General features: G+C 33.8%; 1 pseudogene; it reads right to left on the bottom strand.

Moving 5' to 3' along the window:
• LOC149570956 (uncharacterized) overlaps positions 1-25,667 on the bottom strand; it is a 112,611-nt pseudogene that overhangs the window by 55,898 nt on the left and 31,046 nt on the right.

Genomic DNA, 25,667 nt, shown 5'->3' with positions numbered 1-25,667 from the left:
ATCCATTAGGGATCTTTCAGCTTACCCCATATCCCCATGCAGCTTCTTAAGAGCAATTTCTACTTAATTTTAAACAGTTCAAGTGTCCCCATGCAGGGTAAAGGATATTTTAGAATCTTTCCCTATTTTTGTGAAGCGACAGCTGCTTAAAAGTTGAAAATAAGCTTTGGAAAAATGGGAGGCTGAATATAAGCAGGTGTTGCTTATTGAAGAGAGCACAGGTGTCTTCACCAAGATTTTTAATCTCCTATTTATTTGCATGTAATTTTGCTTTCAGATTATTTTTTGCAAAATATACAACTAAAAATAAAATTTTAAACAATAAATGTTCCATGCATAGAGCCATCAGCTCTACAAATCATGCCTCAAAAAGTTGAGTACCTGCTGCTAGAAGAAATAAGCTAAGCAGCAGTATGGGGACCTGCCCTTAGAGACAGAAGATACACACCCCGAGCTCTGTCATAAGAACATAAATTATGTTGAATCGTAACACAATTTGGGTACGGGCATAATGTACCATTTTCCTATCACATTAAATGCAGTCTTATGGGCAAACTTTCTGCAGCTTCCTCAAATTGAAGCACATTGGTACAACATTAATTCAGAAATATGAGTAGAATGTTAGTAGTTCCATGCCACTAATTCAGTCATATGAGCAAAATTACTCTTGTTCCATAGCACAAACTGTGACATATGGATAAAAGTGCAATTGTTTCACATCACGAATTCTACTATATGATTATACTTGTTGCACCATATTTCCAGGCATTTATAGCACCTAAATAGGCGACTTGAAACTCTACAGCATATACAACCAATGAAGGGTATTCATCAACAATTATTTTAATAAAGATACATTTACATCCACAAAATTCATGGTTTAAAAGAGACGACTTGTTATTGTTGCTGTCCTAATCTACATATTTAGGACTAATTACTTGCCTGACCCAGAAGGCTAAGAGCATAACAATCATGACCTGCCTCGCTGAAGAATGGCAACCAATGCACCGCCCAACTCCAAGCAGCATGAAAGCTTCCATGCACAAACACAATAGGGTTTTTTTTGTCATCATTTTCCTTCGCACCTCTCTGCACAATCACCTCCATTTTCAATCCTGATGGAAGGATATGAAACATTCTGAACTGCCCATCACCCAGCTCAAAAGGTACTCTTAGTCCACTAGATTGTGCTTCAGATAAGGACGTCTTTTGTTCACTTTCGGAGGAGGCACATAGCTATACATTTCTGTAAACCTTCGTCAAGCGAGTACTCTTTTGAGACTAAAAGCGTAAAGTTCTATTGAATACGTTGTATGTAGAAATGTAGACAGTGGATAACTGATCGAATGGAGAGATGTAGGCAGTGATTTATTTGGTCTTAATGGAGCGTCCCACTTTGAAAGTGAACGACAAACTATGGCGTCCATAGTTTTCAATCCCTGGAATATGTTACACCAGGATTTCTGCAATGAGTAAGGATGCAATTCGTTTATTCAGTTTATAACTAATTCTATATAACTACGAATTTTATACATGATATTATTATTATTATTACTATTGCATTCACTTTGCAAGATTATTCAATTAGTTTAACATCAATCTACCAATCAGCACTTATTTTAAAATTATTTAAATATGTCTAAAATTTTGTTATTCATTTATGAGTTTTATATTTTATAGAAAATATATAATTGATTGATTTGGTTTTGTGTTATAGGAGCCCCTTTTTTGGAGATTCTCCATATTGCAATATTTTCAGCTAAAATTTATGACATAGAATATTGAATTAATATGATTATTAATTTTTCGCTACATTTAACTTTTACCAAATACTAACAATATTTAAATTTGGCTATTTACTTTCTTATAACACACCCTTTATTTGTCATCTTAAATTCTAAAACATTGTAAACTATAATTATATTGTACTATATTCTAAATTCTAAACCTAATCATATTTAAAAATTCAAAATATTCAAACAAGAATCAAATGCAAAATATTATCAATCTAAATGATTTTCACTAAATTTTGGATTTGAAGTTTTTTACTATTCAAATGCTTTGGATGACTAAATATATTAAATTATCTAACATGATTGTAATAGGAGGACCATATTATTTATTTTTTATTTATTAAGTTTTGAATCATATCACAATTCTTTTGAATTTTCCAAAACTTAATATAAAAATCACAACCAAGATTAAGGTTAAGGAGGTTAAAAAATATTAAATAAAAAATCTCGAAGCAAGAGATATTAGAATGATGTCAATTGATCAAATACTTTATTTTCATAGGTGTATAATTCACACATTGAAAAAAATTCAAATAATTGTACTTAGAAAGGTCTATTAAAAAAAAAGGTTCTACATAATTCAAATTTGTGAATTATAATATACTATAGCTTTATTTGAACAATAATATAAATTAAAAATTTGCTATACAATTGATAATTATTTATTAAATTATATAAATATATTTTATAAAATTATAAAATTATATATATCTCTATTAAAAAACTATAAAAAATAATTGTTAAACATAAAAATGAAGCAAACAAAATTATTTTTAAAACTTTAGTTTGAAATTTTTGACATTATTACCTAGCCTAAATATTTAAGAATTACCAAGCATTCACTATATAACAAAATAACAAATAACAAAATACAAAAGAAATTATTTATATGACAAATGCAATTAACATAATACAAAAGAAATTTTCACATACATGTAAATTATTTTTTCTATTAACTTTTTATTTATTTTTATTTAAATTAAAATTAACATGGTATGCAAAATCATTATATTTTCTATAATATTTTACTATAACATAATTTGACTATACAACTATTTTTTATCTATGAATAAATCTTTCTATAATGATACATTATTCTAATGGCAAGTGCATGCCACTATGTGGCACTTGTCATCCCTCGTATTACTAATGTTTTCAGCTCCATTTTCCATATTAGTTGACACCTAGGAAATTACTTAAATGGGCAAATATTTGCTAATCTTATGGTTCTCTGATTAATATTTATTAAAACAAAAATTTCACTCTCAAATTCTTGTTTTTCATTGGTGAAGCTCATTTTTCTCAGTGATCTTTTTTGTTTTCTTATTCAAAAAATTGGCAAAAAAAGAGAGCTTTGGAGTAGAATGGTAAGCCATATGGCATTTTGTAAGCTTGTTTACCTGCCTTTCTTGTAGTTTGACAATTTATATTTCTTTATAGTGATCTATTATGTAAGTTTACATGTGTCCTCTTTCTGCAGTGATAGTGTCTTCATATTTTAAGGCTTTTATTTTCAATTATGTATTTCATTCCAACAATGTGATTTTCCTCCCATTAAGTATGATTTCATTGTGTAAATCAACAGTGAACTCCTCATCCACCAGGTGTGATGTTCTATTCTTTGTTGCTTCGTCCATGAAATGCACAGCTTGGAGGAAATTGGGTTGTATGATTGGTAACTAAATGACAGAATAGAAAGGGCTAAGGAGGAAGTGTACTAATGGAAGGAATGATCGTATAGTGTCTAGGGAACTATATAGTGGACAATTGCTATGATGAGTGTAGCCACAGGTCATACAACTAATCATACGGATGGAGAGAAGACAGTCTATATTGTAGGTGAGGGGTGACCATATAGATGATGTAGATGGTCGTACAATAGGTAGGAATGATAGGTCATGCAGTAGAGAGGATTGGAAAATAGATAGGTCATACAAGGAGTAGCAGAATGGTGAGACTATGGGAAAATGGTAGGAGGTTGTACGGTCAATCTTGGTGGTCATACGGTAGTCTTAGGTGGTCATATGGCTAGTGAATAATTGTATGGTGTGTAGGAAAAGGGGTCATATGGCAAGTTGGTGCCTGTAAAAAGGAAGTCCAGTCGAGTGGATGGTGTGTCAGATGTGGTGTATGGTGATGGTGGTAATGTAGTACGGAAATGTGAATGCAGAGAAGTTCAACAATGCAATTTTTAATGCAAATGCAATATAATAAACACAAATAACTTGCATGAAACTAGAGACCAAATAGATACGCACTTGTGCTAAATAATAATGATGTTTCACTTACTAATGATGTTCTAATTTTCTAGATCCAAGCCAAGAAGTACACAGATGGAATAGGGTGAGGATTGAATCCCACCAAAATCACTCAAGCCAAATAGGGAAGGTCTTTCACTTTTGAAATGGGGAATGAAAAAGAACTCCAATAGGAATTCATAGTATAGAGAAAGAAATAATCCAAATTGCATACTTATGACTACCTACATGTTGAGCTTAAATACCCATTAGGAAATCTTCTGAGGGTGTACAAAGATAGTCGACAGCCATACCTACAGAACAATTAAATTAAAAATGGGTTTGAGATATATTAAATTGATTGGCCCATTAACAAAGTTTTAATTAAAATATATTTATTTTATGATAGGGACATTATAGTCCTCCCATCCTAAAATTTTCTTGTCCTCAAGCAAATGTAAATCTAGGTCTAAGAAAACTTATGTAATCAACTTCTTTAGTTTTGAGTTAGGTACTACGTAGATCTTTCCACTGAAGTAAATGATGTCATCAATAACTTTGTATCTTTCATTGCATATATAGCCATCCATCGAGTCACATACAAAAGTGCTCTTGGAGTACTCAACCAATAAATGGCTCACCAATTATCAAAGGAATGGCGTAAAGTGTTGACTTTCATGTTCCTACTTGTAGTGTCTAGGATCAAATCATGTTTTAAAATGGCTTCCATCATCTTGATTGTGACTTCCCTTGATCTTTTATTTGACATTCCTCTTAGCAGCACCTTCTTGCCATCTATTTCGAATGAAAAGTCCACCCTTTTAAAATGTTTGGTGTATTGGTCAAGAGTTTCCAACCACTGGATGCCTAAAATGATATCAGTATCAACCAACTCTATGCCAAAGAAATCATCTATCATGGAATAGTTTCCCATGGGAATTTGTAGATGTGGGATCACATGAGTACAAGGGAACAAGGTTCCTCCTACAACCTTAACCTCAAATCCTCCATGCTTAGTTGCACTCAAGCCTTTACTAGTGATCAAAGATGAATTGATGAAATAGAGTGTGGTGCCACTATCAATCATGATTGGGACTCATTTTCCATGAAATGTGCCATGAACCCTAAAGATACCACTTCTAGTCAATGTAGTGAGGGTAGCAATGGAACCGCCTTTTTGTATAAAGGCATTTATTCTCTCCTGTTAGGTAATTTTTTCATCAGTCACTATAGGTATTTGTCCTTTGTCATCATTAGGCATCATCTCAATGTAAAAAATCTTTCCCTTCCCAAGGTAGCAATGACCAAGCCCCCATGGTTATTTGCACGTAAAACAAAACTTTTTCCTCTGAAGCTCTTGCTAAGAATCTTTATCAAATTGAGATTTTTTTCTGAATTGGCTCCTTGTCTTTATCTTTTTGTGGGGATGGTGTTGGTGTAGCTGCCTGATCCTTGGAGGAGGATGTGGCCATGTCATGTACCTTCTTAATAGTTTTGTTGAGTGTGCATGAGTTAAACCCTTTGATCCAACCTCTCAAAGGCTCTTTCAACCTATCCATGAATAACATGATTTGACATCCTTCAAAGATGTCTATGACTAATACTGACAACCTTTGAAACTTAGTGATATAATTGTCTACTGTACTTGTTTTCTTTAGCTGAGCTAGATATTTGAAGTTTAGTCCAAGATCCTTCCCATCGAAATGGTCAATGAGTCTCTCAGTGAACTCAACATGAGATGTTACTTGGTCATAGCCAAGAGTAACCAATCCATGGTGCCACCATTCTTGTGTCACTCCTTCTAGATGGAGCGCTACGAACTTGATTGCTTTCACTTTGGGTATTGGGTTGAGTTGGAAATAGGTGTCTACCTTCAAAACCCATGTTTGTGCAATGATGGTTCTAGATCCATCAAATGGTGATAGGTTTACCATTTTGATCTTTCTCCTGAGATCATCATTAAAATGACCATGATTTCCTCCACCAAAATATCTCATTCTTAGATCAACATAGTCTCTATAAGATATATCATCTTCTATATTCATGTTCCTCCAATCTTCCTGAAGTTCTTCTTGCATTTCCTTAAAAGTGGGCTCTCTTTCTTTTTGTGGTGCTTTCATCCTTGGAAGGAAGATGGGTATCAAGGGTCAAGAGTGAGAGGGTTGAAAGTTTGTCCTTCCTAAAATAGAACCATCGCTATGCCCATTTTGTTCTCCTATTGTCTTTCCCTTCGCCAATTTTTGTAGAGTTTCGTACATAAGCCTTTGGGTTTGTTGATTTGCATTTGGTTTTTGTTCAGCTCTCTTAAAAGATTCATGATTTCTATCATAGGATCTTAATGATCTACCATTCTACCAATAAGGTTATTTCACCTTCTCCTTTGAGTATAAACTTGCATTCACTTCCACAAGTAGGTAGAATCAAAAGCTCTAATACCATTGTGATGTTTTGTTCTTTGTTGCTTCGTCCACGAAATATACAGCTTGGAGGAAATCATGTCATATGGCTAATAATTGAATGACCATATAGAGAGGGCTGAGGAGGGAGCATAAAAATGGAAGGAATAACCATATGGTGTCTAGGAACTGTAGGGTGGATAATCATAATGATAAGTGTAGCCACAAGTCATGCAACTGGTTGTACGGATGGAAAGAAGATAGTCTATACTATAGGTGAGGGGTGACTATATGGATGATGTAGATGGTCATATAATGAGCAAGAATGATAGGTCATATGGTAGAGAGGATTGGCAGATAGGTAGGCCATATGACTAGTTAGTAATCATACGGTGTGTAGGAAAAGGGGTCATATGGCAAGTTGGTGCCCTACACAGGAAGTCCAGTAAAGTGGATGGTGTTAGATGTGGTGTACAATGATGGTGGTAATGTACTATGACAAGGTGAATGTAGAGAAGTTCAAAAAAATTTAATGCAAATGCAATATAATAAACATGAATAACTTGCATGAAACTAGAGACCAAATAGATACACACTTGTGCCAAATAATAATGATGTTCCACTTACAAATGATGCTCCAATTTTCTAGATCCAAGCTGAGAAGTACACATACAAAATAGGGTGAGGATTGAATCCCACCAAAACCACATGATCCAAATAGAGAATGTCTTTCACTTTGGAAATGGCGAATGACATAGAAATCCAACAGGGATTCGTAGTACAGAGAAAGAAATAATCCAAATTGCATATGTATGACTACCTACATGTTAGGCTTAAATACCTATTAGGAAACCTTCTTAGGGTGTACAAAGATAGTCGATGACCATACTTACCTATGAAACAATTAAGTTAAAAATGGGTCCAAGATATATAAATTGATTGGCCCATTAACAAAGTTTTAAATAAATATATATTTTTAATGACAGGGACATTACACCAGGCACACTACAAATTCCTCTATTATGAGGGAGGAGAGAAAATTTGAAAAGAAGCAAAGAAGAAGGTCATTGTAGCAAATATTTCACCCTATAGTAAAGCTTCTCAATTTTCCATTGTTTTAAGGTAGCAAATATTTAGGCCTATTATAAAGATTTGGTTTTGAGTGTTAATTTTCATGGCGGAGCCTTAGGAATCTATATCCCAATCAAAAGCATGAGGCAGATGCTCAATACAATGGATTGATTTTCTGAGGACTCATTCATGCTTCCTTCATCATGGCCTTTGTGGCAAGACATATTCGGGGTCTAAATCCTGTGGGATATGATCGAGATTGAAAATGAAGTAAAAATTGTGTTTGATTTGCCCAAATTGTCGAAGGAGAATATTAAGGTGTCTATTGGCAATGGATCCTTGGTTATCAAAGCTAAGCAAAAATAGGAGAAAGAGGAAGTTGATTCTTGGTTGAGTAGAAGTGCTCAGACTTCATATGATGCAAGTCATGTACTAGCGAATGACAACAAGACTAATAAATTCAAGTTGAAGCTAAAAAATGGCATTCTAAATTTTTCCATTCTCAAGTCTAAAGGGAAAATAACTATTTCTAATCAGAAATGAGGGGAGATAACAAAATGTCTATTCATATTTTTAAAAATTAGAGGAGACCCTGGTATGTATATAGTGCAGAAGCTCCTAGTCAAAGCCTCTCTTTCTCAATTTGATTTCTAGTTGGATTTTTGGCTTGTAGTAACTCTAGCCAAGTTAGGAGTGTGAGTGAGTTTGGACCTTTTCAAGGTCATCTCTTTGTTTGAGTTGTTCCTAGGTGAAGTTTCCCCTCCTAGGTGGTTTTGGTGTGTTTGTGAGTGTAGCTTGTATTAGGGGTCATGGGTCTAGGACCATGAAAATGAGGAAGGTATGGTTTGTAAACCATCTTATAATCCTCAATGACGCTTTTATATCCTATTTCATGGATTGGAGCTCCTAATATGTCATTTGGAGCAAGAAATGGAGAAGATGTCAATTGTGCTACAATTGTGCAAAAGTTGTTAATATGGAAAAAATGAAAAAAAAAAACATGCAAATTAATGTCATGGAGGCTAAATCATGCATAGACATCATTAAGGGATCAAAGTAGATAGGTTTGGAAGTTCCCAAGTAAAGGAAAGCAAAACTACTTAAAGATGCAAAAAGTTGTCAAGGTTGTACATTTTTGGAAAAGTTGCAAAACACAAGAAAGAGGTTGGTGGTTATTATAACTACCTACAACCTCTTTGGAAGCTTATAAAACCATGAAATAAACACATCCTAAGGGTTGGGAACAATAATAAACAATTTTGTGTAATTAGATCCATGATTTCCAATTCAATTTTAGCAGTTTTTGAGATTTTTGATTGCCTGTTAAAAAAATGGATTGAAGCTTTTGTTTGAGTGTTGGATATTTGTTTTTCCTGCTGTTATAGTACTTTCCATTTATGTTGCAAGTATGTACGTATTCATTTAAGTAGGTTTTGAAATTTATTTGTAAATTTCTTGTGTGTTGGTTTAGTTTTGACTCTTAGTGCAATAATGGCTCCCCCATGAGTTCCTACTATGAATTCTTCATGGATTTAGGGGAAATGGTAGTGGATCCTATGTACATAGTGTACATAGTTTTTGGGGCCTTGGAAAGTGTGTTAAGCAATTTAAATGCGATGCCCTAGGCAAGTCTTTGACACTTGGTTAGGTGATCAGAATAGATGAAGGAAGGATTTGAGGTTTGAATGTGAGGAATACTTCAAACCAAGTGTTGAAGAAGGAGGAGGGGTGATTGATGTCACTATATGCCAAAAGAGAAGGTTTCATGACATTTTTTGTTGAGGGAGTGATCATAACTTAGTCAACCCTACCATACAAGTTATGAAACCCTTAAATATAAGCATAAAAATTTCTTTTTAGGTGTACACATGGATTGGAAACCTAAGACTGACAAAATCCTTTAGGCTTTCCAAAAGGGTACTTGAAACCATATTTTTTTTTCCACCTTATTCAAAGAAGATTATGATTGAAGTCCAAAAACTCAAGTTGGAGGGCTAATCCTAGTAGCCCTATATTTGGCAATTTTGGAGTAGGAGTAAGGAACTTGAAGGAAACTTGTGAAATTTGTATTTAGAAGACTAGGAGAAGCCTGACATCCCTTGAAAGGGCCCCTCACTCTACAAGGTTGAGAAAACTAATCAAGAAAGATCAAGGAAGGAAGTTAGCAAGGTAGCTTGAAGAGGGATTTGGAGAAGGAAGGAACTCAAGCCATTGGTGTAAATAGGTAGTGAGTAGTTAGAGGATAGGGTAGAGATCCCCTAGAGATTAGGGCATCAAAGGAGCCCTAATAGGCCAAGAGAAATCCTAAGAAATTCCTTGAGAAAGTAAGGACTAAAGGAGCAAACTACCCTAACATTACATCAAAGTGGTATCAGAGGAAGAAGATTGGGGTTTGTGGGTAGATGTTTCAACCTGCAAAGTCAGATGGAGAATCAAATATGGTGACCAATGCAAAATTGGAAAAAGAGATGGGTGAACAGAAGGAGAGGAACAAAGTTCTTGAAGAAGCTCTAGAAGCAATGAAGACCAAATTGGAAGTTGTCGAGGCAATCAAGAAGAAAGACCAAGAAGGTGAAAGTAGCAATAAGGATAAATAAAATATGGATGAGGAAGATCTTATTCCTAAACTATACCCTCCCATAAATGAAGAGCCAATCCTAAAATTCATCAAAGCATTAGGTAGAAAGGCCCTATAAGGAGTCCCTTTATTTAGTGGGAAGATGGACCCTGAATCGGTAATGGAGTGGATTGAAGGGATGGAAAACCACTTTGAGTGTGAAGGTTTCAATGAAGTACAAAGAGTCAAGGTAACGAAATCTAGGCTAAGGGGAGAAACCCTAACATGGTGGAAGTACCTCCAAGAAGAGAGGGAAAAAGTGGGAAAGAAGCCCATTACAAATTGGAAAGTCATGGTAACAAAGGTGAAGGAACAATACTTACTAGAAGACTATGAGGTTTAGTTCAACAAGAAGAGGAAAAGTTTGAAGTAAAAGGATATGGATGTGCCAACTTACACTGAAGAGTTTAAGAAGTTGTGTATAAGGTCAAGAGTACAAGAAGGTGAGCCCTAGATCTTCCCACCAATTCCCTCTCTTCAAGTGCTCCACCCTATCATAAGAATTTAACAATTCCTACCTTCAAAGGCACTTGGTATGGAGGGATGTGAGGTTTCTCTTAGAAACCATGTACTCTAAATACAATGGAAATTAAGTAAGGGATAATATCTCCCTACTTATGACTAACTTTCAAACCTTTAGCATGATCTTTAGGCCTGATCAACTCTAATAGGGTATGAGGAATTTGAGGGTTGTCTCCAGATAACAACATGCTCATATTTGAAGTAAAATACTTGTCAAAATGGATGAAATTGGCATCTATGACTTCCCAAGTCACATCTACACTCTAGAGCTGAATTGATAGCTTCTCTCCATCCTTTTCTAGCTCTAGTTTCATGTCTTTTGCAAACATAGAAACACCCTTGTATAGGCACATGTGCATAAAAATTGAATACCCAAGAAACGGCTTATGAACCCTATCCTTGCTGATGCCAATTAACCCATTATGTATCTCCTCAGCTATGTAAGATGCAAAATTAAAAATAGAACTCATACCATATTGAAAAGTTTGAGAAATCATAACATCCATAGATCCCTAGATGTGATCTTGCTCATCCATGCCAAATATTTTGAAAATGGAGATCTATAAAGGGCCTAAGCCCTAGGATTGAATTATTTTTTAATAAAGGCTCTAGGGTGTGAGATGTTACAAGTGAAAGATGTCCTACCTTTGTAAAATATTCATGTAATGATCCCCCCCTAAGGTATACTCTCTGAGCATCATATCTTGATTTTAGATCATCTAGATCAATCTTTTCATGCAATGCAAGGTTAGGGTTCAACATAAAAACATCTCTGATCACCCCAACTATCACCCTGAAAAGGTTATCTCCAACATGGTTCTTCACAACCCTTAACATAGGATCACATCTTTTTGCCAACATTTTTAGCAAGTCATCGTCGATGAAAATACTAGGGACAACCAAATTCCCAATGTCAAACTTCCAGACATTACTCAGTGGGGTACCATGATTTATCTGTGAAAACCATTTTCTAAACAACTCCAAAATGCCCATTGATGTCTCTACATCTTTATTTAACCAATTTCCATTGTCATAGAAACCCTCACTAATTAATAGTCTAGGATTCTTTGGACCCAACTCCTTTCCTTTGGTTGTTTCATAGGTAGAAAGGGGCAATTGTTCAAGGAAATCATCATGCACATTCCTATACTGATAATTCATCTTGCCCAAAAAATCTCTTTGTGCAAGAATTTTTATCAATTCAACAAAATTTTAAAAATAGAAAATCTCTAGACAACAAAAGTTTAGGCACTTATAATTTTTTTGATCTCAACAAGACAATTTGTTCATAATAGTTCATTGTATGGAAACCCAAAATCCAAGCTCTACTTCACTTTGCTTCAAATCTCTTTCATTTTGTAATAGGTTATGGAGTAAATTATAGACTCTATGTAGAATTTGTTTGCACGAAGTTGCCTTGAAACACCATTAACACTCTAATAGTCAAATTGTGCATGTTATGCTAAGAATTTGAAAACTAACTATTGATTTGCATAGAATCTGATGGCTGTGATTCAAACTTCAAAATTTCATCACCTTTTACCTAGTGGGACACATGTCAAATTCTTATATTCTCACTTTAGTTAAAACTCTAACACTTTTATTATGTGAGAATATGACCACCCTTGATCATTTGCATCTAATGATCAAGAAGCAACCTTGTTTTCTTAACTTTCTTTTCAATAATGGGCCCATTAAGACATGCATCATCTCATCACATTCTCGCTTTGGTTAAAATCCTCATACTTTGACTTTGTGAGAATATGATAGCCTTTGATCTTAGCTTGATATAATGGCTAGGAGAAATTATTAATCTTTGTCATACTTAGTGCTCAAAGTGAATCAAAGCATGTCATTTGGTACTCTACACTGTTATCATCCCTTTTGCAACTTATAACACAAGATGGTCCCACAAATTCCATGTATCAAGTTCTCACTTTCTCACTTTGGTTAAAAGCCTCACACTTTGACTTTGTAAGAATACGACCACCGTGGATCTTCACCTAAATCTACTGTAGAGGAAAATGCTTGTTCTCCAAGTTTTTTGACTGTAATTTAGGCACATAGGGACATTTGTCAACATCTCACATTGTTTCACTTTTTAACATGCTCACATCTTCATTATGCAACAACATGAGGTTCATCGATCTTCCTTTGATCAACAGTTGGGAAAAATGCATCTTATGTCACACTTTGGGGACCCACAAGGACATGTGGAAAGTTCTTGCATTCTTTCTTTGGTTAAACTTCAAACATCTTCATTTTGCAAGGATGCAACAACCCTTGATTTTCACTTAGATCAACAATCAGGAAACAACTAGGAAAGAAAGCTTAGTTTGACTTAGGAACCAATCTGGGTGTTACAGCTAGCATATTATAATAGAAAACTTAAAGTAACATGTTATGGCCCCCCACAAGACCATATGTCAAAATCTCATAATGTTGCTTTCTTTAAAGTTGGAACATCTTTATTTTGTGAGAACACACAAATGATTGATCTTGGCAAGATCATAGGGCTGATATTAAACTAGTGACTTCTTCATTTTCTTAGGTCCCAAAGAATAGGTGTCATTCCCTTGCTTTCTTTCTCTGGGAAAATATACTGTATCTCCAAACTACGATAATGTGGGATTTGTAAATCTTCAAGGAAATCAACAGTTAGATTAATAACTCACCTTGAGGGTTATAAACAATAAATTTGTAGAATAAGGGCTAACCACAAAATAACTATAGGTTGAAACAAAGTCATGGGTTAAGGAAATAACCCAACTTTGTGAAATAATTCAAAAATAATAAAGCAAATCCTTATAGAATAAAAACCTAAAAAGGCACTAGGGTTTTTCAAAGTTTTTACATTAATATTCAAGGTTTAATTCAAATTTCTTTCCCTGGAAAGGATATGACTATTATATTTTTTCACAAACACTGTAGAAAATTGTGAGATAATGGGGCATAAAAACTAGAGTTTTTCCTAAGGTAAAAACCACATGAAAAATGCAAACCCCAATTGCTCAGATAGTTAAAACTGGATTTTCACAACACATCTTCAAGATTTTTAACAAGGTGAAAAACCAAGCCAACACAACCATTAATAAATGAGCAATGGTGGGTCCAAACCTTTTGGTCATGTCAAGAGGTCCACAGATGGCTATTGTGGGTAGAATATTCTGGATGATACAACTAGGACTCAGATGTTGGAAACTTACAATTCGAATAATTATTGTTTTTTCATTGATGTCAAATCTATGGATGAGATATATTGCTCCCTAATCTAAATATCATATCTATTTGATTGATGAAGATTATTTGAGAAGTTACTCATAACTATATCACCTAGAGGAAAAGTTGAAGTTATAAAAAGAAAGCTACAATGGACATTTGATTAGATAGATTTTGATAAAGAAAAGTAATTATTTATGTCAAGAAAGCTAGGCTAAGTCAAAAAAGAGAGTAGAATACAAAGGAGTGTCAAGTAATGCCAGTGTCAACCGAGCTACAATTAGTTCCAAGAAAATATAGTGATGACCAAGCATTAGCATCGATTGAGCAAGTTATTTGATGTTGAGCTAGAAAGTTTTACAATGATCGAGTATTTTAGTGTTGACCAAGTATTAGAATTTAGAGATTATTGAGTGATATTAAGAGAACAAAATTCAAAGAAATCATAAGATCAAGCCAACTCAGTTGATTTCTTAAGAGATGTAAAATGTGTTAAAGATACGATTGTTGAGTTGGATCATTAAATTGAAGGAGGTAATTGGGTAAAGACCTAATAGACAAATTCTAGAGAAGTTTCTAGAGTATGATCAAGAAGATGAATAGATACATTGAATTGAATTGCATCTGATCATAAACCCTAAGATCTATGGTGAATGTAAAAAATAGTAAAGCACGAATTGCCTACTATAGAGATACAAAACTAAACATTTGGTGTCATGTCTAGTCAAGCCTAGCCTAGCCTAGCTAGTGTGTGTATGAGCAAGTTAGTATGTGAAAAAATGCATATAGAGCAAGGTTGATTGGAAATAAACAAGTGTGTGAATGCAGAGCAAAAGGAGAAAGCTTGTAGATATGATGCTATCTTTGATAAGTGAATTTGAGAAGAAGGCTTAAGTGCTGATGAGAAGAGTGGTCTGATTCCTTGAAAGATGTCCAAGCATATCAAGATCAAAGATGATAGTGAAAGGCTTATCAATGAACCAACACAAGGACCAAATAGAGATCTAAACTAGAAAAAGTGAATTATAATCACATAGATGAAACCTACTATTTTCTTTCTTATCATTGTAAATAGTTTTTATTGAAATCCTTTTAACAAAAGTTGACCTAACAGTCATTTGAAGACTTAATAGTTTGTGTAAATCCTTTAACTGGGTGACATTCTAAATGGAATGATCAAAGTCCTCTTACAAGGCCACTATTGATTAAATCCTCTAACCATGTCACATTGAATAGTGTGTATTGTAACCTTTAATAGGGTTGGCTCTTAATAGAGCTCACTTTGAAATAGTGAAAAAGAGTGACAAGTTGCGGGTGGTTTTTCCCAAATTGGATTTCCACATAAAATCCTACTGTCAAAATGAAATGAATGTTTACATTTGATAATATTTCTATTATGAAATGCAAGTTATTTTTATGAGAATTTTACAATAGAGACCAATCAACAATAGGATAAGAAGAATAGTGAAGTGTTTAATGTTTAATTGTTCAAGTAATACATATAGACCTTGAGTAATTGATTCACCCCCCTCTTAGTTATTCTAGATGTTTCGAAAAATTTCTATTAGAGTGTGGTGCTTACAAAGGAAAAGTTTGAAGGTACTTAAAGATAAAGATCATTACGAACAAGAGAGATATACCCAGGTTGAACAAGGAGAATTTCATGCATGGAAGACCCTAATGAAGCTACACATATCTAGGATCAATGATGTTGCTATCAAATTTTTGGACAATGAATATGTAGAAGTAACAATGTCTCCTTTGACTATTGAAGGACTGAGACAAAATTTAGGTCATAACCAAGCAATGTTGGAGATTGCCTTAGCCCTAAGCTATGCCAAGTTTGATGACTTAAAAAATTGCAATACTGCAAAGAAGATGTGGGATAGATTGAAGACCATATATGGAAATGATGACAATATTTTAAGAGCCAAATTAGAAAGCCTAAGAGGAAAATTTGATGACATAAGAATGATGGAAGGTGAGAACATAGTACACTTGAAAACTACACTTCTCTAAACCCTTCTATCCAAGATATTCCATAGATTGGAAAACTTGAATGGTGTTTTAGAGCTCCCTAGTCATGGAGTGCAAGAGGCATACAAATAAGCATAAAGGAAGCACTCAGCCGAGCCTTAGGAATACAACCCTTGCTAGTAAACCATGAGATGGGAGATTCTTTGAGCAAGAGCAAGAATGCTAGTGTTCAAGAACTCTTGAGCATGCAATGCAAGAATGAAAGTAAGCTAAGATGAAATGCACAATGCAACTAAGCTAAACAAATGAAAGTGTTACATCCATGCTAATTAAACTATGTGAGTTAAGTTATTGTAAAAGAACTACATTAGCATGCAACTACACTAGAATGCCATATGCTAAAAAAATGCCATGGATGAGAGAATGTAGACAAGAAATAGAAGTTTTACACAAAGGGCTCTGAAGAATTCAAATGGTATACCTACAACATAATAATACTCAAGAGTGTGGATCCTTTGAGGTGGAAAACTTTCTCCCTTTTAAAGTCGTATAGATTGGTTGAGATCAAGATGAAGATGGTGGATGATCAATGGTGGAATTTGAAAAGAGGAGTGACCCATGTGTACACAAACAAGTCAACCAATAGAATATAAGTTGACTTGTAATATAAGAAAAAAGTTTCAAAAGCCTTTTCTTTTAATTGTAAAATAGAAAAATGACTTTATGTGTGCATTTTAAGTGGGTTAGATGAATGAGATCTTTTACTTAATTAAAAGGGGACATGCTCTTTTAATCAAATAATAAAATGAGGATAGCATAGTCAAAATATAGGTTATAATCAAATTAATTGATTATTAGAAATTTGGTATAGGTAAATAATTAATTAAATTAGCAAAAATGTTGAGAAGGGGGCTAATAGTCTAGATGACCATTTTTAGGTGATTACACAAAGAAGATGTGGGACAGATTGAAGACCATATATGGAAGTGATGACAATGTTTTAAGGGCCAAATCAGAAAGCCTGAGATGAAATTTTGATGACATGAGAATGATGGAAGGTGACAACATAGTACACTATTGCACAAGAGTTAAAGAGGTTGTTAATTTTATTCAAGGTTTAAATAGAGAAATTAAAGATGAAACAATGATAAGTTACTGAGGATTCTACTCCCTGTCTATGCCATTAGAGTCTCTATAATCCAAGAATTGAGATGCACACCAGGTTAAAACTTGACCTTAGAAGGTGTAATTGGTAGACTTACTACTTTTGAGATGTTTAATTTTGATAACTACACACTTGCTACCATTAAATCTGCTTTCAAGTCACAACTTGTTCTTAGCAAGAAGAATGGAAAATATGTGAAGAATGAAATCAATAGTTTTGATGATGATATTGATTAACTTGAAGCCCTTATTGAAAAAAGGTTTGGAAGAGGAAGAGGTAAATAAAAGGGTAAATTACCTATCATTTATTTTTCATGCAACAAAGTTGGTCATATTGTTGCTATTGTTAGATTATGATGACTGATTAGGAAAGTACTGTAAATACTCCATAATTTTTTTTTGGTACTATTTGTAGATTCGCCATTTGTAGATTTGCCACTAAATTTATGGCTAATTTATGGTCGAAATGTTATAACCCTAAAGTGGTTTAATACTTGTATAAAAGGGCTTAGGGTTAGGGATTGTTTTATAGTGTGATATGAAATTGGTTCTTGCAGAGGTATTGAGCTATAAGGGATTACGGATTGTAATCTGGTTGTAATCATTGGATTGTAATAAGATTGGACTTACTCTTTGGTGGGCATAGCCCAGGGATTGGGTGAACCGTGTTAAATCTTGGTGTCTTGTGTTCATTTCTGTGTGATCTATTATTTTATGTTATTGGTTATATATGCATGTAGTTTTTATTTCTGTCCATGGTTTTATCCTAATAGCTAAATGCCATGGCAGAGAAGATAAAAATGAAAGGAAGGAAAAAAAGTACAAAGGAAGATGAGATGAAAAAGACTACAAGAGAAGCAAGGATGACAAAGAAATCTTGTTATATTGCTAAAGAAAAGACTGATAATGAATTTGAGAGTAATGATGATGAAGTTGTCTGTGTTTTTATGAAAGAAGATTCTAATGAAGATGAGAAAACTACATTAATTTCTTATGTGAACAAAAGTGATATATGTATAATTAATAGTGGATGTTCCAATCATATGTCTGGTGATAAAGACAAATTTGAAGATATTGGTCCATACAATGGTGGAAGTGTTAAATTTGGCAATGATATCCCATGTGTTGTAAAATGTAAAGGCACTATTAAATTCAATGATAAGGTAACATGTGACTATATTTATTGGGTTGAAGGACTTAACTACAATTTGTTGAGTGTTTCACAACTGAACAAAATAGGTTATAGAGTTGAATTTCACAATAGAAAGGCCAAGATATATGATGGTGATGGTAAGCTAATTGGATTTGGTGAACAGGCTAGAGGTAACTTATTCTATCTAGACCTATCAAGTGAGGCATTTATGTTTGCACAAAAAGAAGATGTTTGGTTATGGCATAAAAGATTATGTGATGTGAATTTTGACAATTTGGTAAATATCAAAAAGATGAAGAAAGTAAGAGGAGTTCCCAAACTAAAGAAGCTTGATAATGCTATGAGTAAAAAATGTCAATTAGGAAAGATGGCAAAGTCTAGTTTCAAGAGTAAAACATATACTGCTAGTGATATTCTAGAATTGGTTCATACTAGCCTATGTGGACCCATTGGTGTTAAAAGTTATTGTAGAGATCAATATTTCATTTTATTTATAGATGACTATTGTAGAATGATGGCTATGATGTTTCTTAAAGCTAAATTTGATGCTTTTTAGTTATTCAAGTGGTATTTAGCTAGAGTTGAAAAAGAAATAGGGAAGAGTCTAAAGTGTTTGAGATTTGATAGAGGTGGTGAATTCATCTCACATGAGTTCAATACATTATGCAATGACAGAGGAATTAAAAGACAAATGTTAGCACTAAGGACTCCTCCTCAGAATGCGATAGCTAAAAGGAGAATCAAATTAATAATGGACTATGCAAGAACACTAATGATGGAGAACAATGTGTCACAAAAATATTGGAGAGAAGAAATTAGTACTATTGTTTATACTTTGAATAGAGTACAAGTCAAGAAAGGTACAAATGCTACACCTTTTCAACTATGGTATGGCTATGCTCCCAATGTTAAATATTTCAAAATCTCTAGTAGTAGATGCTACATACTGAAAGCTAAGAGGAATGCAAAGCTTGATGCAAAAAGTGATGAAGGCATATTCCTACTATAGGTTATTCCACTAAAAGAAAAGCTTATGTGTTTAAATTCTAACACTAACAAAGTTGTGGAAAGTGCAAATGTGAGAGTTGATGAGTTTGCATAAAGAAATGATACTTCATGTAGTGAAGAACCTAAAGACTATAGTACATTCATCTATGTGGATGATGATGCTCCTAGCACTCAAAGTGAACAGGAAAGTCAAGCTATAAGTTCCCATTAGATAGGAAATGATGGAGTGCAAATACACAATTTTTGAATAATAGAAATTGGGTGCCAAGCAATAGAATGAAGATGTTGAGTCACAGATAGGCAATTTTGACCATTAGATAGTGGATGCTGAGCATTTAGAACCTAAAAATGGAAGAGAAAATGAGCTTGAGATTATTTTTCCAAAAGAACCAAGAAGGAAACTACTTATGTTAGTAAAATATGTGAGAAGACATCATAAACCTGATCAAATAATTGGAGATGTTGAATCAAGTGTAATGACATGAAAAAGACTCAAAGACAATACATGCATACTTTGTGACTTTGAGGCCAAGACAATAAAGGATGCTTTAGACAATGAAGATTGGATTTAGGTAATGAATGAAGAAATTGACTAGATTGAGAAGAACAATACTTAGAATTTAGTACCAAGACCTAAAGAAAAAAATGCCATTGGGACAAAGTGGATTTTTAGGAACAAGCTCAATGAAAATGGTGGAGTAACTGGAGGAACAAGCTACATTTTTAAATGGTATATTGGAGGAAGAAGTATACATTGAAAAACTTATAGTCTTTGTTGATCTAGACAAGAGGAACATGGCATGTAAACTGAACAAAGTTGTTTATGGATTAAAGCAAGCGCCAAGAGCATGGTATGCAAGACTACATAACTACTTAGTGAAAATTGGTTTTGAAAGGACAAATGATAACAACAACCTATATTTGAAGAATGGTAAGAATAATGAAGTATTGTTATCTAACATATTTGTTGATGATATTATATTTGGAGGATAGGAAGCATTACGTAAATTATTTGCTGATGAAATGAAAAAGGAATTGGAAATGTCTATGTTTGGTGAAATCAAATTATTTGTTGGAATAAAAGTATGTCAAATGAAGTTTGGTATTTTTAACAATCCAAATACATCAAGGGAATATTAAAGAATTTTGGTATGGAATATTCAAGGCCAGTGAGTACGCCTATGCCTATAGGACACAAGCTATCTAAGACTGGTGATTCTATTGACATGAACTAGACCCTATATATATCCATGATAGGAAAATTACAATATTTTGTTCACAATAGGCTAGATATTTCTTTTTTAGTTGGAATAGTTACTAAATTTTCAGCAAATCCTAAAGAGAATCACATGATGGTTTTGAAAAGGATATTGAGATATCTAAAAGGTCTAGAATGCTATGGATTATATTAGAAGATGAGTGATAGATTTGAACTAAAGTTTTTCATTGACTCAAATTGGCTAGAAATATTGATGACAAAAAAATCAGTAGTGGAGGTACATTCTTTCTAGGAAAAATATTTTTGTCATGGACAAGCAAGAAGTGGAATTGTATTCCCAATCAACAACTAAAATTGAGTATGTGGCAGTTGTAGTGAATTATTCAAATGTAATGTGGATTAAGCAATTGTTGAAAGGTATGAAAGAAGAGATTATAGATCTAGTAGTTATCTCTTGTGATAACACAAGTGTTATCAACATTCCAAAGAATCTAATGATGCACACTAAGAAAAAGCACATTACTATCAAGTATCACTACTTGAGAGAATTAGTTCAAGACAAAGAAGTGAAGCTAGCATATCTGAATACAAAGGAAAAAATTGTTGACATATTCACAAAACAATTAACCAAAGATGCTCATTAATATCTTCGAGGTAAACTAGGGATGATTCCCCTAACTAAGGCTACTTAAGAAGACAAGGTGCATTGCATCACATGTGCTAATCAAAACATTCTACACAGTGATGCAATAAAGCTCTACTTTGGGACATGCCTAAGGTAGAATACTTAGTACAACATAAACAAATCAGTCATAGATAGATGACATGTATCAGCCAGACATGCAAAATCTACATAATTTAGATGTATGAAGACTTTGAAGCTAAGAGAGCTACATGTCTTTGGCATTGTTGTCAAAGAGGAAGATTACTAAGAAGAGATCAAAGAGAGAAAGATTACTGAGAAAAGAGAGAAAGAGAAACAAACTAATAGGAGTTTGCATGGATTAGAGTCATAATGAAACTAAGGATATTGATCAATCATAGTAGTGAAATCTTTTGGATTGTATGGTAACCTAGCTACTACTAATAGTCATATGTTTGATATATTTCCATCAATGCCAAAGAGGGAGATTGTTGGAAATTTTTAATTGGAATAATTATTGTTTTGTCATTGATGTCAAATCTATGGATGAGACATATTGCTACCTAATCTATTTTGTGATGTTGAGCCTAATCAGACTCAGAGGTTTATTTAGTGTGATTTTCTCCCCATATTATCTTCTACAGGGGTTTGGGGGCACCCCAAGATGGTTAAGTGGGAGTCTCACAATTGAGTGAGAGCAATGGAAGATGAGGGTAAGCTAAAGGTGGAGAAGTTTAATGGGTAGAAATTTCAGTTATGGAAGATGCAAATGGAAGACTATCTTTATCAGAAGGATTTATAGAAGTTGTTAGAAGGAAAATTCAAGAAACAAGGAACTATGTTAGATGAGGATTGGGATATTTTAGATAGGAAGGCACTTGGAAGCATCCAACTATGCTTGGCACCATCAGTGACATTTAATACTATAAAAGTGAAGACGATAGAAGATTATGCAAACCCTAGCAAAAGTGTATGAAAAACCCTCTGCTTCAAATAATGTATTTCTCATGAAGTCTTTATTTAATATGAAGATGATAGAAGTTGGATATTTTGTAGATCATTTAAATAAGTTTAATACTATTACTAGTCAGTTATTTTCTATGGGTATTAATTTTGATAAAGAAATTAGGGCTTTCTTAATTTTGTGTTCTCTGCCTGAAAGATGAAATGGCTTGGTAATGGTTGTTAGTAATTTTGTTCCTAGATCTAATACCCTAAAATTTGATGATGTGATTGGTGTTATTCTAAGTGAGAAAACTCATAGGAAAACCTTAGGTGGATCTACATCAGGAAGTGTTTTGAATGCACAAAGTAGAGGTAGAATGAGTAAGAGGGGAAACAACTCTAGAAATTGTGGGAAAGGAAGATGAAAGTCAAAGGGGAAGAGGTCTCAATCTAGAGGACCAAGAGATTATTGGTACTATGGTAAACTAGGGCATAAGAAGAAATATTGTTGGAATTGAAAGAACAATAAAGGAGATAAACTAGAAGGGAACAAGGAGGAAAATGTGGTAAGTAACAAATCCAAAGAGTATGCTTTGCTTCTTTCTTTAGAAAGTGTTGATGATTCATGGGTTTTAGATTTTGGTGCTTCATTTCATGCTACACTTCATAAAGGTTATTTTATTGATTATGTCCAAGGGGATTTTGGGCTTGTTTATTCAGGGGATAATGAACCTTATTGGATTTTTGAAAAAGTAAAAGTTAAGATTAAGTTGCAGAATAGGAATCATTGGCTACTACATGAGGTAAGACATGTTCCAAGGTTGAGTAGGAATTTAATTTCAATAGGGAAACTCGGTGATGAGGGTTGTGTAGTTACTTTTAATGATAAAAATTGGAAAGTTTCAAAAGGTTCCCTTGCAGTAGAAAAAGGTGTGAAAGTAGGCACCTTATATCTTTGTATAATTCATATTGTTCTTTCTACTTTGATTGTTTCAGAGAAAAATGAATGTTTAGGAACAATTGCTGTAGTTGACCAGGGAGAACAAACAACTACTATAGATTCTAATACAACACTATGGCATCACAAACTTGGGCACATGAGTGAGAAAGGCATAAAAATACTTCATTCAAAGAAACTTTTATTATTTTTGAAATGTGTTAATATGGATTTATGTGAAAGTTTTGTGTATGGATAACAAAAGAGAGTGAGTTTTGTGAAAAGTGAGAAGGAAAAGAAAAGTGAGAGACTAGAGCTTGTGCATATAGATGTATGGAGACTAACTTAGGTATCTTCCATTGGTGGCTCTCATTATTATGTTACATTTATTGATGATGCAACTAGAAAAGTGTGGGTTTATTTCCTTAGACATAAATCTGATGTATCTCAAACTTTTAAGAAATGGAAATGCTTGGTTGAAAATGAGACTAGTAAGAAATAAAAAATGTTTCAGATATGATAATAGTTGTGAGTATTGTAGTCATGAATTTGAAGATTATTGCTCCACTAATGGTATTCATAGACAAAAAATTGTTCCAAGGATGCCACAGGAAAATGGAGTGGCTAAACACATGAACATGACTATAATGGAGTGTGCAAGGAGCATGAGGTTGCATGTTGGGTTGCCCTTAAACATGTGGGTAGAGACCATAATACTACTGTACATTTGATTAATAGAGGTCCCTCTACTCCTTTGGGCCATGGTATTTTAGAGGAAGCATGGACTGGTAAGAAAAGTGAGTTACTGTTTTCTCAAAACCTTTGGTTGTGAAGCATTTGGTCATATAGATTCTAAAAATAGAACCAAGTTGGAAGCTAAGTCAAAAAAATGTGTATTTTTTGGATATGGCATTGATGAATTTGGTTATAGGCTTTGGGATTTTGAAAGTCGTAAAATTGTAAGAAGCAGTGATGTCATATTCAATGAAAAAGTGTTGTACAAAGATTTGTTGTAGTAACACGAGAAGAAAGAAGATGATTATGTATTGCTAGATGATACTCCAAAAGATGATGTTCCAACAATTCCTCATGATCTTCAAAAACTGAAACAAAAAATACCACACACACTAGTGATTATTAGATGGTCAACAAGGCTAAGTAAACCTCCAGAAAGATTTTCTCCCTCTTTGTATTCTATTTTACTTACTGATGTTGGTGAACTTGAATGTTATGATGAAGTCATGTAGGGTGATACAAAGCTTCAGTGGGAGTCTTCAATGAAAGAAGAAATAGACTCTTTGTTGAAAAATAAAACATGAGATTTATGCAAGTTGCCTATAGGTAAAAGGGCTTTATAGAATAAATGGGTTTACAAGTTGAAAGAAGAGGATGGAGGTAAGAAATGATTCAAAGCTAGTTTAGTATGATTTTGATGAGATATTCTCTCCTATTGTAAAAATGACTTCTATTTGTACTGTTTTAAGTATTGTAGCTACTAAAGATTTGCATTTGGAGTAGCTTGATATTAAAAAAACCTTCCTTAATGGTGATTCAAATGAAGAGATATATATGGCATAGCCATTAGGATCTAAGGTCAAAGGTAAGGACAACCTATTGTGCAAATTGAAAAAAAGTTTATATGGCTTGAAGCAAGCACCTCGGCAATGATATCTGAAATTTGATAGTTTTATGCATGAGCATAGATATAGTAGGTGTCATTTAGATCATTATGTTTATTTTAAAAGGTTGTATGATGTAAACTAAATTATTTTATGCTTATATGTTGATGATATGCTTGTAGCTGGGTCTAACATGGATCACATTAAGGGGTTGAAATGCTAGTTACCAAATGCATTCACTATGAAGGATTTGGGGGCAGAAAAACAAATCCTTGGTATGAAGATTTGTAGAGATAGAAAGAGAAAGAAATTGACATTATCTTAGGTTGATTATATTGCAAAGGTACTACAATGTTTCCCTATGGAGAATGCTAAAGTTGTTAGCATAACTTTTACCTTGTCATTTGAAGTTGACTAAGGAGATGTGTCAGAAGAAATAAGAAGAGAAGGATAAATGTCCAAGGTCCCCTATGCTTAGGCAGTAGGAAGTTTGATGTATGCTATGGTATGTACAAGGCCAGATATTGCACATGTAGTGGGAGTTGTTAGCAGGTATATGAGTCTTCTAGGAATTGAGCATTAGAATGCAGTTAAATGAATTCTTAAATATTTAAGAGGAACATCTAGAAAGTGTTTATATTTTGGGGGCTCTACTACTAATTTAAAGAGATATGTTGACTTTGATTTGGCAAGGGATATTGATACTAGGCAGAGTACTATAGGTTATGTATTTACTATTGGTGGGGCAGCAGTGAGTTGGGTTTCTCAATTGTAGAAGATTAATGCTTTATCCACTATAGAGGTAGCTAAGGAGATGATATGGCTTCAGTTCTTCATGGAAGAATTATGACACCCATAGAGGGATAATTATTTTTTTATAGATAGCTAGAGTACCATTCGTCTTGTAAAGAATTCATCTCTGCATATAAAGAGAAAACACATACATTTGTGGTACCATTTCATTCGGTTAGTTTTGGATGATGAACAATTAAAGCTAGAGAAGATGCATACAAATGATAATCTAGTAGATATTTTTACCAAGGTAGTAACATGGAAGAATTTGAACTCCTCTTCAACTTCATTTGGTCTTCTAGACTGAACAGAATAAAAGAACAACAGAGCCTGGGGTAGTTTGATATTCTAGTAG

The sequence above is a fragment of the Cupressus sempervirens genome, chromosome 2 (genome assembly GCF_028749045.1).
Source record: "Cupressus sempervirens isolate cs-2001-9-10 chromosome 2, ASM2874904v1, whole genome shotgun sequence".
NCBI classification, from domain to species: Eukaryota; Viridiplantae; Streptophyta; class Pinopsida; order Cupressales; family Cupressaceae; genus Cupressus; species Cupressus sempervirens.
This window is presented reverse-complemented; position numbering and strand designations above follow the sequence as displayed.